General features: G+C 31.2%; 2 long non-coding RNA genes across 8 annotated transcripts; both read left to right on the plus strand.

The window, feature by feature from the left end:
* Positions 1-4,801: 4,801 nt before the first annotated feature.
* Positions 4,802-7,777, plus strand: LOC131634563 (uncharacterized). Of its 7 annotated transcripts, none has more exons than XR_009293566.1 (6): positions 4,802-5,164; positions 5,247-5,305; positions 5,375-5,713; positions 5,809-5,874; positions 6,003-6,114; positions 6,920-7,777. It is a non-coding gene; the product is annotated as an uncharacterized LOC131634563 (long non-coding RNA). The 7 variants fall into 7 exon arrangements; XR_009293565.1 differs by having other exon boundaries at positions 5,375-5,482; positions 5,671-5,713; positions 5,809-6,114; XR_009293564.1 differs by having other exon boundaries at positions 5,375-5,874.
* A 1,207-nt stretch (positions 7,778-8,984) lies between these two features.
* LOC131634551 (uncharacterized) lies at positions 8,985-12,002 on the plus strand. The gene is made up of 3 exons (XR_009293560.1): positions 8,985-9,160; positions 11,262-11,412; positions 11,497-12,002. It is a non-coding gene; the product is annotated as an uncharacterized LOC131634551 (long non-coding RNA).
* The last annotated feature ends 5,545 nt before the right edge of the window (positions 12,003-17,547 follow it).

Consider the following 17,547-nt stretch of genomic DNA (forward strand, 5'->3'; position numbering starts at 1 on the left):
ATTTTCCTAAAGGCATCCCACAAGCAGATACTATTCTAGGTATCAAACCATCTTATGCTCAACTGTTTGGAATGAGTGGTCAATTAGTGAATTAAAATGATAAGTAGAGAGAGTGTATCTTAGTTTTTAAGGAATCAGTAAGATATATTAAAGAAATAAATGATTTATTCAAGATAGAAATAACAAAGATTAGAAACTCTAGAGAAGAATGTAAGCGATATGACCCCCTTATAAAAGACATAACTAATTTATTCAAACCATAAGAAAGTTTACCCAAGGGAAAGAGAAAATTAACCTGATCTAATCAAGTTAAAGATTCTCATAAGTAAAAACTGTGAGTGCACTTACCCGTTAGATGTTTTGTATGATGTCAAAACTAGGAAAACTTTAGCATTTCTTTATATTGGACGGTATCTCAGAGTCATCATGTGCACCTTTGCATCAAGGATCTTAGAATGCACTTAGAACAAGTTTGGAAAAGATATCATGCATCAAAAATCAGTTACATGGCATTAAAAACCAGTTACAAGCATTAAAAATCAATTTTTGCTAAAAACACAAGTGTATGTGTCGACACATACATTGCATAGGTCGACACATGTACTACAATAATAAAGCATGTAGCTTATGTTTCTACTAGTAGGATACTTGTGCGTTCGCACGGGTTCTAGTGTGACACGCACACATTTATTTCCAAAATGTAATAAAAATGTTAAAAATAAATAAATTTGTTTTACAAAAAGAGTTTATTATTTTCAAAAGAAATATATATTTAAAAAAATACAAAAATGTTTTACCAAAATTGTTTTACATCAATAATATATATTTTAATTTTTCATATATTATCTTAAAAAATGTTGTATCTGAAATTAAGAATAATTTCAAAATAAAAATATTAGTAACATAATTAATTAAAAAACAATTATTTTTTTCGTATTTGGATTCATAGATGATTTAAAATAAATTTTATTTTATTTTCTTTATATGTACATAAAATGTCAGAACCTGTGTGTTTGCACGAATTAGGATTTGAATTCTTGTGTGTTCGCACGAGTATTGATATGATACACACATTTATTTTTAAAATGCAATAAAAATAAAATAGAATAATAAAATAATTTAACCAAAAAAAAAGTATGACCAATCAATAAATAATATGTACTTGCATCATAAGTAAATAAGGGAAAAATATTTAACTAAAGAAAACATGACGAGAGTATTAATAAATAATATGTACTTGCATCAGAAGTAAATTCCCATCAATAAATAATATGAAGAGACTATTAAATAAAACTTTTATAGTTAAATGTATGTGATCTGCATAATTTTTAATTTTTTTATGATTAGCTATGTTTGGTAAGGCTAAACCCCTAACTTGTAGGGGACAATTTATATTTTTTTGTATGACCAAAAAATTGTATTATCATGTAGGGCACATCTGTTATAAGGGAAATTGTATTAAAAATGGAAAAAATAATAAAATTTATTTGAATTTGAATTTAATCCCTTTGTGCATTATTTTCTCTACCCCACCAGTGATTACTGATCAACACAAGTTAAAGGCATATATGTATTTATGTATTTAATAATTTCAAATAAAAAAAAGATATTGCTTTCTTCTAGCAGACATTTAAGATTCTGAAGTCTCTCAAATAGAGCTGTCAATTTAAATGGTTAAGAGCCTAAGTTTTTAAAAGTAAATGAGCCCTAAAATAAGTAGGGTCTTAAAATAAATGCCCCTAAATTTCAAGTAAGACCTCAAGGCCCAAATTTTTTTACAAAATATTTTTCATAAAAAATTAACTTTTTTATTTTTTATTAAAAAAAAGACTTTTTTTTTATTTTTGATAAAAAAAATTGACTTTTTTATTTTTGAAATAAACCGATATTTTATTTTCCAAAACATTTGACTTTTTATATTTTCGAAAAAAAATTAATTTTTTTGTGTTTTCAACAAAACTCCGCTTTTTTAACAGGAAAAACCAACTTTGTGTTTTTCAACAAAAATCAGTTTAATTTTCGAAAAGGTCGATTTTTATATTTTTTCGACAAAAATCAATTTTTTCTCCGAAAAAGTCGACTTTTTATATTTTCAATAAAAAATCAGGTTGATTTAGAAAAAGTTGATTTTTTACATTTTTGACAAAAGTTTTGTTTTTTTTTCTTCCGGAAAAATCTAAAATTTTATATTTGAAAAAAAACTGATTTTCTTATTTTCGAAAAAATCCAACTTTTTTATATTTTTTGAGAAAAAATGACTTATCTTATTTTCAACAAAATTTTTTTTTTACGAAAAAGTCGATTTTTCATATTTTCAGAATAATCGATTTTCAAACCATTTACTTTCAAACAAATTATATTTTGGGGCCTTATTAGGCCCCATAAAAAATAAAAATATGAGGGAGCTTTGAAATATAGGATCAAAGAATATTTGTTTAGTAAATGGCTTTAAAAAAAGGCCATATAAAAATCTAATTGTTAGAGTTTTGCAATTTAGGGCTTTTTTTTACTCCTCTACTCTCAAGAGATATACTTCTCCTAACTATTTTAGGCCTTTCAATAACTATAGGTGGATATGGGATCTGATTGAAAACACACCATCACAACAGTTAAGTTATTGGTAACTCCTCTTTTTATTGCTTCACCTACTATATTTCCTTGGAACATTGTTTAACATCATTATGTTGTTGACGCCCCTCCTAGAAAAATCAACAACATTTTGATAATAAAAAACATCTCATATCCCATCACTTTCGATAATATTGTACTATAATATTGTTATGTAAAATGTCCAATTAATGAAATTACATATGCAAAATCAAGGATGGTAAAGAACAAAAATCAATCATATTTTGAAAAATCAAATACCAATCAATATGATATTGAGAATTTTATTTATATTTGGAAAGTAAGCAACAACAACAAAAAAGAAACGGAATATAAATTGATCAAGGCTTCTATTTGACATGAGTTCATATATGAGTATTTTTCATCTCCTTCTAAGACGCATCCCAAAAACTAATTGTTTGTTGGTTCAGTGGTGATTGGCGCTGAACTTGGTAGGGAGGACCACGGTTCGATCCACCGCAACTGTGATTGGGAGGGGGCTGACCCCCGAACCGGACTATACCGGTGGTGATAAAAAAAACGCATCCCAACAATCTCACCAATTTCTTGTGTTTAAGAGAGGCCTAAGTTAGAATGACTTATTTTTTTAATTCTTCTATGACCTTTATGGTTTTTAAATATCATTGAATATAGCAATAATTGAATGAATTACTTAAAAAAGTATGAATAATTGCTTGTTATATTGCCAGATTCAAAAGTGTTTAATTAATTATCTTTGGAAGTTGGGAAAATCAAAAAGGATACTAATGATGAAGAAGCATTAAAATTAATCCATCCTTCCCTGTATGAGTAGCATTGATTGAGTTCAGTGATTGTATAACTCAAACAACTTCTACATTCAGTTTGAGAAATTTCTTTAGTACATTTGACAAGTCCATAAATTCTTTTCTTGACAGAAAAACTCGATTTCTGTTGTTGCAAACATGTTCTTTGAAGGACTAAAAGTTTCCTCAGCTGAGATATTGTTCATTACATATTTCAAAAACTATTGGATATTTCTACTTTAGATATTTTCCACTATAAACTGCGTTTGTAAAGAACACCTGAAACGAATACCGAACTTGACAAAGTTCATACCATATCATTGCATCCTCACTCTTACACCTATTCATTAAATCCTTACTTTTTTTGTCAATGCATTCTTTGCAAATTGTGGAATTTGTTACGCTCCATTTGTATAGTGTTTGTCCGTAAACTTTGTCTAGTCCTTCTCCTGTTGATGAAGTGTTGGAAGTGTAAAATGGAAAATTATCAGGACAATATGTATATATAGGATTGTCTATACCATATACAAAGTGAATAGACTTTAACATTAAAATGATTAACATAGTCATAGGTGAAGAAATGTTATCTTAGTCCATGATCACAATTTTATTCTTCCACGAAAAGACAAAACATCAAAGTTATGAATGAATTGAATACAAATTTTTTATTCACCTTTTCATCTAATCCATGAATGTGAGACTCAGTTGGACTCATAACCCTTCCAAATGGCAAGGGAAATTCAATGTCTCCCCATCTAAAAATAAGAAGTTCATACTCATTAACATAGAGATGGCAAAGGAAATTTAGTGTCTCCTCATTTGCAAAACATACACTACAAGAAAAATACCATTTTACGACCCATAGGTTGCGACGGTTCATTGAAAACCGCCCTCTAATGCATATTACGGCGGTTCCAGCGGCGGTTTTTTGCAACTGCCCTTTGATTTTCAAAAAATATTGCATGGAGTGCGACGGTTTCAAGCCAATCTGCCTTAAAATATAGACAACGACGGTTACTGAACCGCCCTTGTTTTTTTATAGCCCAAAAATGCAAAAAAAAAGCCCAAACGCTTCAAAAAAATCCAAAAGAGTTGCGACGGTTCAAGCCCAACTGCCCTTATGTTTTTTGTTTGGCTTTAGCGCTTCAAAAATATCCAATTGGGCTGCGTCGGTTCAAGCCCAACCGCCCTCATAGTTTTTATTTTGTTTCGCGCTCTAATCTACTATCTACCCATTACTAATCAATTGGCCAAATCTACCAATAATGTCCTTTTCTCAAAAAAAATTGCACTACCAAAAGGATATTTTAGTAACTAACTAATTAACACTACAACTTTTCTACTTTCCAATAGCTATTTGACACTTGGCAATTAAAATCCTTTCTCTACTCCAAATGAACCTACACGTGTTACACTTTTTTCTCTTTCTAATTTTCATTCGCTTTTCCCTCGTCTCTCTCTTTCTCTCCTTCCCTCTTCTCTCTTCTCAAACCCTAAAAATGTATGAACAAAAAAAGCCACAGATTTCCATCCCCGCCGTCGCACACCCAAATCACGTCGGGACTCCCATCCCCATCGTCGCCTCTTTCTCATGCCACCACTGATTTTGGTTCGTCGACAAACCCTAACACTACCCATTATTTTCATTCCTGAACATTAGAGATCTACAAATCTCAAAGAAGAATAAACGAAAGTTGTGAGATGGTGAAGTTGCAACAATGACAAATCTGTTTAGTTGATTCTCGCAGTAGTGGAAAACGACAAGGTTTATGGTTAGGTTTTGATTTATTAAATTTTTTTTCTCTGTTTTTCGATCTCTTTTTTATCCTCCTTCTAATTCTTAGTTTTTGACAGGATTTACATTAGAGAGGAGAAAAAATGGAACAGACAGAGTGAATATTTTCATCATCATTGTAAGAAAAGTACCTATGTTGGTTTCTTCTTTTGTGTTTTTTTTTTAATTTATTCATCTCTATTATCAGTGTACCTCTCATCTCTAGCATGGATCTGTGTAAGAAAAGTATCATGGATCGGTGTTGTTGATTGTCTATCACCTCTAGCATGGATTACATTTACCAGGAACGATTGTTGTAAGTAAAGGGTGCAGGGTGATCATTTTTTAGGATTTTATCTTTTGGTGTCTTATAACTCTTATGTTTTCTATGTCTTGCTTGAATACTTATCACTAGATATTTTCCTTTAGTATGATATTATGTCTCTATGTTACATTAGATATTTTTTAGTGACCTGTTTTTATGTTCATTGATAAATCATGAAGGTTTGACTTCTAGAAAAGATGATGTAAAAATGGTTTCAAGAGTGTAAGTCTAAATCTTACTTTTCAAAAGATAAGGTTATCCATCACTAGATATTTTCAGTGATCTCTTTTTATTTTTTATTGCTTCCTATTTTTCAGTTCATGGAGCTTGAGAGAAAACTGAAAGAATGAGAATAAAACTCATAATCCATGCTTAAACAACAGGTTCTAATTTATTTATGTTAAACTAAAAGTGTAAGGTTGGTCAAACCAAGAGCAAGAAAGTGATGACATTGACATCTTTTTATTATATTACCATGGAGCTAATAAGAATAAAATAATTTTGTTTTAAGGAAGCTGCTGAGTTTGCAGAATTTGCTGCTTGGCATGTTCATTTGCTTTCCATTATGCAGAAAATATTCCAATTTAGAAGCAAAGCGAATAAGAGGTAAAGGTAATGAAGAGGTATGGTTTATGTTTATTATTATTTTTTATTAGTTTGGTTCTTTAACATTTATTTTTACAATGTTTTGGATATTTTGCTCATGGTGATGAAATTGAATGGGATCTGGTTTTGTGGTAGTTCTAAGTTGAATGAAATCTGTTTCTAGATTCAATTTATTATAATTTGGTTTAGTGAGATCTGAAATCAAATAAAGAACTTGGATATATGGTTTAAGTTGGTTTAATTATTGTTTTTCATGTAACAATGATATGTAAATCAAAACTCAAACATTTTCTATTTAATATATTCATGATTTGGTAAGACATTTGAAACTGTAACAATAATATCTAAATCATAATTAAAATTGTTTTTTTGAAACATTAGCAACTAATTGATTATAAATTTATGAAACTCATAACTTTCTAAGTTTCTTTTTAAAACATGTTTAACAACCTAACATGTCCTACCAGTTTTATTTCTTCTTTATCTTCTACAATTTAACCAAACTGAGACAATGCAAGTTTTGCTGAAATAGGCAATTGATTAATATGATGAAACCCAAGGTGAAGCAAGACTTTCAAAATTCTGCATAAAATCAACTTTCAGTTATTCAAAATTATGTATAAATATTACATTTATAAATGGTGCCATAAATTGAGTTACCTTATCCTAAAAATAAGTTTAGAGAATAATGCAGTAAGCCATATCTATATGAGTTTATGCTTTGATAGATAATTTATATAGGTAATTGAAAAAGCAAGAGTTGAGAATTCAAGTTCATTGCTATCATTACTACAATCTAATTGTATTTGTTTTTTGCTGCAGGTATGAAAAAGAAGGGACGTAGTTGGCATTTTGGAAGCCTATGATACATCTCATTAGAGCTCGAAATTGTTGTGAATTTGAAATTTTATGGTGGTCTTATCTTTGGTTTGTTCTACGGAGAAAATTTGGTGTCTTTAGTTGTTTAAGACAATTTTTTATTTCAAGTTGAGTTGGCTTTTGATATAATATTTGTGCTAAATTGTTTGTGAGAAGATATTTTTTTCAACACAAATCAGTTCAAGTATATGGATTTCCTTTACACTGTAAGAAGCTAATACATTGTGCAAAATTCTTTGTGACATTATTTATGGTTACTGACTTTTTACGAACCAGAATTTCTTGTGCCAAAGAATAATGTTGCAGCTCACTAAACCAGTTTAAGTATATAGTGACATTATTTATAGTTACTGACTTTTTATCAACTATAATCTACAGTGATTTATACTATAACTTTTCTTACTTAAATTATGATAAACAGATAGTGTCAGCCGATAATACTAACAAATAAACTTAAAAACCAAATTGGACAGTACCAGCGAAGTACCAACGAAATTATCAATGCAACTTTTAATTCTTGATGGTTTGCACGATATTTGTTCAGTTCCTTTGTAAATCTTTATCCAAATGCTAAAAATCTTTTTGTTGAAAAGTGAAAACTTGTACTAGCAACAGGCTTTTGGTACACACAATTAGTACAAACTACAAAGCATCCCTGCAATGAATTACTAGCTAGGTAGTCTATGTGCTAGAATGCCATGTCAAAATCATAGTATGTCTGCCATCACCATTTTTCAATATAATTTTTTAAACTAAAAAATGGAACTAATTTTTGATACCTTTCTCTCTATCTCTCTCCCAACCATGTTTCTCTCTTATCAAAATCTATTTTCGAAATGCACTAAAGGTATCATAGGTATAGAATAGTAAAGGTAGAGAATCCTTTCCCCTAATTTTTCTTAGTTTAAGCTACTTCATTTGAGATTTTATTTTTGTGGAGGTGGCATATTGGTCAAAAATTCCTAATGTCTCAACAAATATTTTAACTTTTATCAAATAAAATCAAACTCAATGTTTCAAACAATGGACAATCACGCATAAAATATTTTACTGGAATATGAACCTTTTTTTAACACAAATTTGACAACAATTTACATAATTAATGTAGTTTAAGTTTGTGTTTAATTATTGTCAAAAAAAAAGTTTGTGTTTAATTAGTTTTTACAAACCATATGATGCATGAGGAGCGCTCTATTTAATCATACATTTTTTATGTGAAATATAATTATTACGTTTAATATTTACAGTAGTGTTTAATAAAATTGACATTAAATATTGCTTGCAGCTGTTACTTGGATGCAATCATTTATATTCAGATTTACTACTCATCAATGTAATTGAAGAATTTTTTTTGGTACATATGTAATTGTAGATTTTAAATAATATTTAATAAGTACAATATATTACTACACTTTATACTATACTTTACTCCTCAACTTAATAACACTAGACTTTGATATATGTCGATGGTGATGGGGATGTATTCTTTTCTACTAAATGTTTGACATTAAGTATATCTTAATTTTATTATAAAGTTTGAAAAAAAAAATATTTTTTACGGGTCACTATCATCAGTCATCACAGTACCTTTTTAATTTTAATCAACAAAATATATATAGTTAGTAAATATATTGGATTTATCATATTGGTGATATGCTACATATTTATTTTTAAATATTTGCAGTTATTAGTAATTTTATAATAACAATTATATATCAATAACAACCAAGCCGATCTAAGATACTGAATTTTATTATTGAAACTCACTATTTTTACGGGTCACTATCCCCTTAATACCTTTTTATGTGAATTTTATCATTGAAACTCAATACTTTCACAGGTCGCTATCATTATAATACTTTTTTTCTATTGCATTTTCAACTTCTTTTTTTAAAATAGCTACTATATATAGCTTCATTACATCTATATTATTTAATATTCTTCATTTGAGTTTTTAAACTTCATTTGAATTACCCGTGCGGACGCACGGGTCTTCTACTAGTACCTTATAATTGAAAGATTGATTAAAACAAAAATACGATTTTTGTTTTTGCGGCTACTAGTGTCTCTTCGATTGCTGCCACTGGTTGGAGAAGGAAAGGTGCGACTGAAGGAAGAGCGAAAGGTGATCTACGATTGTTGCGACTGTAGGAAGAAGGAAAGAGGGAAAATCATTGTTAATAGGTTAGTTGTCTCAAACCCTAAGTTATTTTTTCAATCTCTTCCTTCTCCATTCACTAAACCTTAATGTGAAGAAACCCTAAGTGATATGTACACAATATTCCTTCTCTTATTTTATTCATCAAAGATTTATGTGCTGAAATGTACTGAAATTCTGGTTTTTATGAAAAGACATTGATTTTTTGTTGCGACATGTTTGCTCATGTTCTCATTTCTGCAATCTTTGCTCATATTCTCTAATAATCTTTTGTTTTGTGTTACTGGCTATGTGGAGGAAGGTATTGCGATAGTTTGTGATGTTGAAGCTCTAGGTTATTTGACTACAGGTTACAAATTAACCACTAGGTTACAAATTAAAATCCTTGGTCCAATTAAATTTTGTGATGTTGACATCGTATTTTTTAAACAACACCTTAGTTTGTGACGCTGACACCATAATTTGGTCAAGAAAATTTGCAGAGCATGTCTCTAATTTATATATGAGATATTGTGTTTTTTGAATACTTGTTAAAGCATTTGGGATAAATTGCATGGTAGAAAATAAGAATGCCTTGTGGTGGTGAATTCCTGTATCATAGTTTTTGAAAATGATATTTAGATTTTGCAAATGATAATACAGAAGATCACTTGTGGAAAGTTCTTGTATCATAGTTACTGTTTTTGAAGTAATAGTTGCTTCCTTCCATGTAACTTGAGAATTGAAATGTTGTGTTTGTCTCTAAGACTTACTCAATGACATGTACTTTTTCAACTCATTAGACTAAAGCAAGAGAATTTTAAAGTTGAACTGAAAAACCAAAAGCTTATTAGATAAATGACTTAAACTTTAAAAGTTTTTCCACTTTACATTGAACTGTCATATGGAGACTTCCTAAACACTAGATGTTCCTAAACGTTGAAGTAGATTTAGTCATTTTGGACAATAAATTCTGTATAGATGTTGGTCCCTGTGATTCCTATGTTTGTCAGGAGCAAGCTATGAGGTAAAAAATAAACAGTTCAACACAGTTACTCACTTTCATTGACTAGGCTAAGAAATTAGTGCACTGAGCCAAGATTACTAAATAAGTGTGATCATAAAATGTTAGTTTTCTTACTTTTTAAATAACTAGTGAAGTTTTGTGAGAATTATTCATAAAAGTCTTGATTGTTAGTATTGAAAATGATTTATAGTTTTCAAAATAGTTTGTGATATTGATTAGCCAATTAAAACACTCCCCCAAACTTTGCATCTTACACACAAATTTTAAACTCATTGTTTTTAGCACTTACATTTATATTATTGTCATCTTAATTTTCTACTGTTGAAAATCACCAATAGTTTTTAGAACAAGTGAATGCCTTTCTTAGCAATTTAAGTTGGTTGTTTTCTTACCATTTAGAAAAGTGTTTTAACATTTTAACTTTTATAAGATGACCGTCATTATTACTTTCCTATTTTAATTTTGCATCTTACACCTAAAGTTTACAAGGTCTATATGTTTAAGTTTGTAGATTTTTGACTTTTTTAAGGTTTTAATATATATTATTTAAAACTTCAAAGATGGTATAGCTTTATAATTTAGAAATTTGGTCATATGGTGAAGTTGATAAATTTGATTATATGTTGGGAATTAACATTGCCTTGTGTTGGAGCCGGTTTTACATGTTAGTGCTCTTGAGTGTAACTGATGCAAAAAATATAGTTACAGAATTGTGTACCAATGGAACAATGCAATAGTGAATGCCAAGTACACATAAAGTACAATTGTGTTATTTTAAAACAAAAATCAAACCACAACTATAACACTAAGAAGGAAACAGATTCAAACTTGGAATCATTGTTTCTAAATGGATTGTAATATATATATATATATATATATATATATATATATATATATATATATATATATATATATATATATATATATATATATACTTGATTATTATATATACTTGCAGTTTAAGCTTGTTTTAAAAGAATGAATTCATCATATGAAGATATTCGCCGCAAGACAATAGAAGATAATAAAAAAAAAGATGAAGGCTCTCAATCTGACTCAACTCTCTCAATCTATTTACAAATCTTTTAGTGTACTGACTTGATTATTATATATACTTGCAGTTTAAGCTTGTTTTAAAAGAATGAATTCATCATATGAAGATATTCGCCGCAAGACAATAGAAGATAATAAAAAAAGATGAAGGCTCTCAATCTGACTCAACTCTCTCAATCTATTTACAAATCTTCTTCGTCATCTTCAAAACCATCATCGGTTAGTAATAAACTCTCAATACTACTCTATACAAATTAATTGTTTTAATTGTTGACTGATATTCACTTATGCATTTATTTTTAGTCTCTGAAGAGTCGTTCGAAGTTTTTACAACCTGGAAATCTTGAAATATCCAGGAAGCGCCTACGTTTAGCGGCAACTCCACCAACTACGATAAACCCTCTGACAACTACACCAACAAATAATCGATGTCAAACATAAACAAAACAACAACACGAGACTCCAACAAAATATGTGTCATACTATCATGAAAAAATGCAGCGATAGCCGAATTAGAAGAAAGGGAAAATGAGAGTTTTCAAGAGCCTTAGATTTTCTTATATGGTAGATGTGTCAACACACATAGCATTTCGGGTTGACACATACTAAAGAAATTACTTCTATGTGTCGACACATATGAGTTTCAGGTCGACACATATGTTGCAATTTTAAAGTTTGTAGCTTTTGTTACTCACGGGTTGACACATGAAGTGATATGTGTCGACACAAGCATTTACATGAGTTGACACATGACTTATATGTGTGGACAAATGCTGATATTTTTCCCAAAAATTACATTCCTTTTCAAATTTCTAGGTTTCCCTTTTGTCTTTAACTTTCACACCTATAAATACTTCATATATGCATCATTTTTTTGATTTGATGAAACTATAAAGAGATACAAAGATTGCTCATCATCTTCAACCTTTCATCTATGCATACGTACAAGCAAACTACACATAATCATTTTTTATTTGGGTGTCATCTAGACTAGGTTGATAACGTCAAATTTAGGTTGGTGTAACTGGTGTATTGGGTTGAGAATCTTTGAGGGTTTCATCGGAAAAACTGTGAGGGTTTTTTCCTCCAAGATCAAGGTGTTAATTTGGGGATTTCTACAAGAGTTACACAATTTTAATTCTATTGAGTGAAAACTTTGAGGAACGAGATATTCTTGCAAAAGAGTAGTGTGAGACAATGAATCAATTGGTAATCTTGGATGATAACAACTCGCAATTTGGATTCGACCAAGTGAAAGCTTTGAAGAACAGTGGTATCTTGCAAAGGAGTAGCACGAGACGGTGAATTAATTTGTGTTGTTGGCTGACTTGATCAAACTCAGATCAAGGGAAGAGAAGTGCAAGGATCAACATCAATTATGGGGTTTGTTGGGTTTGATTTCTACACATCTCTTGTAAACAAGTTTTTGCATAGTAAGATTGATATCTTAATTCCAAATTGGAATTGAGGGCAGACGTAGCGTAGCGACATCTTAAACAACTCCTTGTGTACTCTCTCTCTCTCTCTCACACACACACACACACTCTCACTCTCTCTCTCTCTCTCTCTCTCTCTCTATATATATATATATATATATATATATATATATATACCATTTAAATTTTCATTAGCAAATTGTTAAACACATTCACTGAGTGATCGATACGTAGTGACTTTCCTTTAATTATTAAAACCTTTATTGATTTGTTTATTACCTTAAAATAAAATATATTACAAGAGGTTTTTTATATCAACAAACTTAAAAAGAAAATTTGAAAAATCAATCCCACGCCTAGTGCGATAATTTGACAAATTGAGTTTTTCTACTGATTTCATTGGAATTGGTTGCTTTTGCGATACCATTAGAACGATTGATTGAAAATTTAATGTGTTAATATCATATCATTGTTATCCATCATTGAAGGTTTTGTGTATATCTAAGTTTCCAATAATATGTTCGGTTTAGACGATTTTTTGATCTAAACACGAAACTTCCGCTCGCCGTAGTATCTTATTTTTCAAAAACACTTTAAAAACAAAAATTTAATTTTGGGGATATATTCACCCTCCTCAAGATAAGTTGCAGTTGTCTAATAAGTGGCATTAATATCTCTTGTTAATTGCGTGCTTTAAACACTTATTAGATAATGGCTACCAAATTAAAGGGGCGTACAATAGAGCACCTCTTTTCACCACTGAAAATTATGGTTATTGGAAAGCTTGTATGTACATTCATATCAATTCATATAAGTGTGTATGGGATGTCATTATGAATGGTCCAACTCAAATTACTATGATCGATGACAATGGTGTTGACATACCCAATTGAAAGCACAATGGGATGACAATGATATGAAAAAGTGTTCTCACGATTGAAAAACACAATATTCTCATATCCGCTCTAGGTGTTGATGAATATTATCGTGTTTCTCATTGTGAAACCACTAAAGCTATGTGGGATGCATTAAAAGTTTCCCATGAGGGAACTAATGATGTCAAACAAGATAGAATTAATACATTAACTCAAGAGCTTGAACTATTTTGCATGAAGCATGGTGAAAACATTGCCGAAATTCAAAAGAGGTTCACTCATCTCATTAATCTTTTAAATGCACTTGGGAAACCGGTTTCCAATGAAATTGCTACTAATAAAGTTTTTAGGTGTCTTACTAGGGATTGACAACCAAAGGTCACAAAAATCACAAAAGCTAATAAACTCGCCATACTTGACCTCGCTACATTGTTTGGAAAGCTCGAATAACATGAGAAAGAACTCACTTTCTTGGAGAAACATGAGAAAAAGCATGAGAAGAATGAAGGATAGAAAAACACTTAGAAAGGGGGTGTTTGAATAAGTGTGACTTTAAGAACTCTTAAGATAAAAACAATGAACACAATATTTTTATCCTGGTTCGTTGTTAACGAAACTACTCCAGTCCACCTCCCTTAGAGTGATTTACCTCAACTGAGGATTTAATCCACTAATCAATCTTGATTACAATGGTTATCCACTTAGAAACACTCTAAGTCTTCTAGACTATACTGATCACACCTTGATCACTCTAGGAAATCAACACTTAGAAACTTCTAAGTCTTCTAGAGTCTACTGATCACAACTTGATCACTCTAGGAACCTTTTACAAATCAATGTAAAATAAATGTTTACAAGAGTATTGAAATGCTTCTTAAAAAGCTATAATCACTACTATGATATTTCTCTTCTGTTCTAAGCTTAACTCTCACTAAAATATTACAAAGAAAGTGAGGTTGAAGATGAAGTTCGTATGAATTGATTTCAACATCGTTTCTGTAAGTTAGCAAGAATTGTTTGTGCTTCTGATCAGAACTTCATATATATAGGCGTTTGAGAAGATGACTATTGGAATTCATTTAATGTGTTGCGTGACTGGAGAGCTTTGCATTTAATTTTTTCATTGTTTTGTCAACTACCTCGAGCCATGCTTTTCTCTGCTTTTACTGACTTTGCCTTTTGTAGCTTCTAACGTTCCTTTTGTCAGTCAGAGATAGACTTCGTAGCCTGTCATATAGTACTAACTTCTGATCTCAGATTTTGTGAATACAATGTTTGAATAATCAGAATCAGAGTTACAGCTTGGTGCGGAGCATCTTCTTGTCTTCTGACTTTGAAGTGCTTTAGCATGATACCATAAGAACTTCAGTGCTTCTGCTTCTGATCTCAAGTTCTGCTGATGCTTCATAGACCATGATCTGATTCTGCTTGACCATCTTCTGATGTCTTGCGAGAGCATGTTATGATGTTGCAATCCAGGATCTTCTGAGTCAGTGCTTCTTAGCGCTGAATTGTGCATACTCCTTATATATTTCCTGAAACGGAAAATGCATAGGATTAGAGTACCACATTGTCTTATACAAAATTCATATACATTGTTATCATCAAAACAAGAATATTGATCAGAACAAATCTTGTTCTAACAATCTCCCCCTTTTTGATGATGACAAAAACATATATAATTGATATGAATTTACAATCAGAATATCAGATGACAAAAGACAATTACACAGATATAGCATAAGCATATAATCAGAGTGTGTGAATATGTCTCCCCCTGAGATTAACAATCCCCCCTGAAATAAATACTAGAATAATTTATAAATAAAAGACTTCCCTGAGTATTTTTCATTTCAGCAGAGACTCTCACTTTGCCTAGAACTTCAGAAAATTCAGAGCTTCTGCTTCTTGCTTCCATAGGACAGCTTCAGAGCTTTGAATTTCTTCTTAGTTGTGATAGCATGCTTGATTTAATCAGAACATTCTTGAATGTATCAGAGCATCATCAAAGTATCTTTACATCCTGAAATGATTCAGAACATACTAGACAAAAAATATCAGAACATGAATGTATCAGAGTCATAATGTGAATGTATCAGAACATTGTGATAACTATCATGTATCAGAGCATTCATGAATGAATAGCATTTATGAGAGCATATAAGATGAAGAAAATGTATCAGAGCATATTCTCAACCGAGAACATCAGAGCATTTTACGAATGACTATCAGAACATTCTTCTTCTTGCTTATGATCTTGAAGCTTCATAGCACAAATCTTGCTTCAAATTTTCCAAGAACACGCTTCTTTAGGATTGCCTTTCCCATGTATTTGCTTCTCATGTTGAGCTTTTTCAGAATATCTTCATACCTGCAAAAAATCTCAAAGACATAGAACTTGCAAATAATGTTAGGAATGTTGAGACTTAATCCCAGCAACTGATATAGTAAATCAAAGTCAATTATCATGTTTCTCCCCCTTTTTGTCATAACATCAAAAAGCATTAAAAAGATTCAGATGATAAAACAACATAAAGAGAAAAAGATAATATTTCATTGATTAACAAAATATATCAGAAGAATACAAAAAAGATAGAAGCAGATGCAAGAAACAGATGCAAGAAACAAGAAAACATCTAAGACCAAGACACACTACGACTAGCCTGGTTTAGAAACTATCTTGGCCAGAAGGTTTTGAATCTCAGAGGTGCTTTCCGTCTTCTTCTTCATAAAATATATGAATTCATCGTGAGTTTCCTCATGCCTGTCCATACGAGAAGCAATATCAACTTGATTATGTTGAAGAGCCTTCATGGTGTTCACCAGAACAGAAGGTCCAGCAGAAGAAACATCAACGCTATTGTCCAGAATATTAGGAATCTCAACAGCAGCATCCACCATAAGAACATCAGCTTGATTTTCCTGAAGAGGAGGTTACATAGCAGGATGATTCTCTATGGTTTGTTTCTTAGCACTAGCTTCTGCTTCAGAAGCATCATCAGTATACACAGGAGAAGGGATTTCAGAATCTGAATTCTCTAGAGCCAGAAGAATTTCAGCCAAGTTTTTAGGAGGTGTATGAGCAGCAAGTTCTAGAGGGTATTCAACTTCCGGATATACCATATTTGGTGCCTTAGCAGAGGGATTCTCCCTTAACCAGTTGAATAAGAACTTAAAATCTCCAGTCATAACATGGAGAGAAGGCTTCCACACAACCATAGCTAAAGGATGAACTTCTTCAAGCTCATCAACAAATTCTTTCTCTTCAAGAGATTTCCTAATCTTGATGTGGCAGAAATAACAGTATTCATAATCCCTTAGAATCTCACAAGGACCAGGAGCTTCTGCTTCACATTTCTTCTGAAGCTTCAGAAGGTCACAATTGAACTCCCTTCTGAAAGCTCTCCAAAGACCTTTTGTAGCAGCATAATCAATCCTGGAATTATATGCAATCTTCAAGGCTTCTAGTCCTGTCTGTACCTTTGGTTTCAAAAATTCAAAACTTACACCAACAGATAGTTCAGGTTTAGGGGTTTTGAATTTGGTGGAAGAGGAATCTGGATACAGAATAAAGTAGGGTTCAGGTTCTCTATCAAGAGAAAGCAATGATTCTGCTTCATCCTCAGATTCTAGGTTAACAAAAATAGGGTCAGGACGAGGTTTGGGGGAATAGTTACAAGCACGGAACAAATCATGTAACGAATCAGAATTTGGAGATTCTGATGCATTTACATTGACAGGTTCATAGTTTAAATGAGGAGGAGGTTGAGAGGTGGAGATATTTGTGTGAGGGGTAAGAGGGTTTGAAGGGGTGGAACATCTAGAATGGATTCAGAATGTGAGTGGTCAGAAGGAATATTGGTTTTGGGTGAAGGAGGAGGGGTAAGAACTTTGGTGGTTGAAGGTGGTTTGGTGGAGGCTTTTTCTGGTTGAATATATGGTTGAGATGGTTTTGGAACTTCTGTTGGTACAGATTTTGAAATAACAACAAGAACAGAAACATGTTCAGAAATAGACACACCTTTAGATTTCTTGTGAGATCT

This window comes from Vicia villosa, unplaced genomic scaffold (genome assembly GCF_029867415.1).
Source record: "Vicia villosa cultivar HV-30 ecotype Madison, WI unplaced genomic scaffold, Vvil1.0 ctg.001315F_1_1, whole genome shotgun sequence".
Lineage (NCBI taxonomy): Eukaryota > Viridiplantae > Streptophyta > Magnoliopsida > Fabales > Fabaceae > Vicia > Vicia villosa.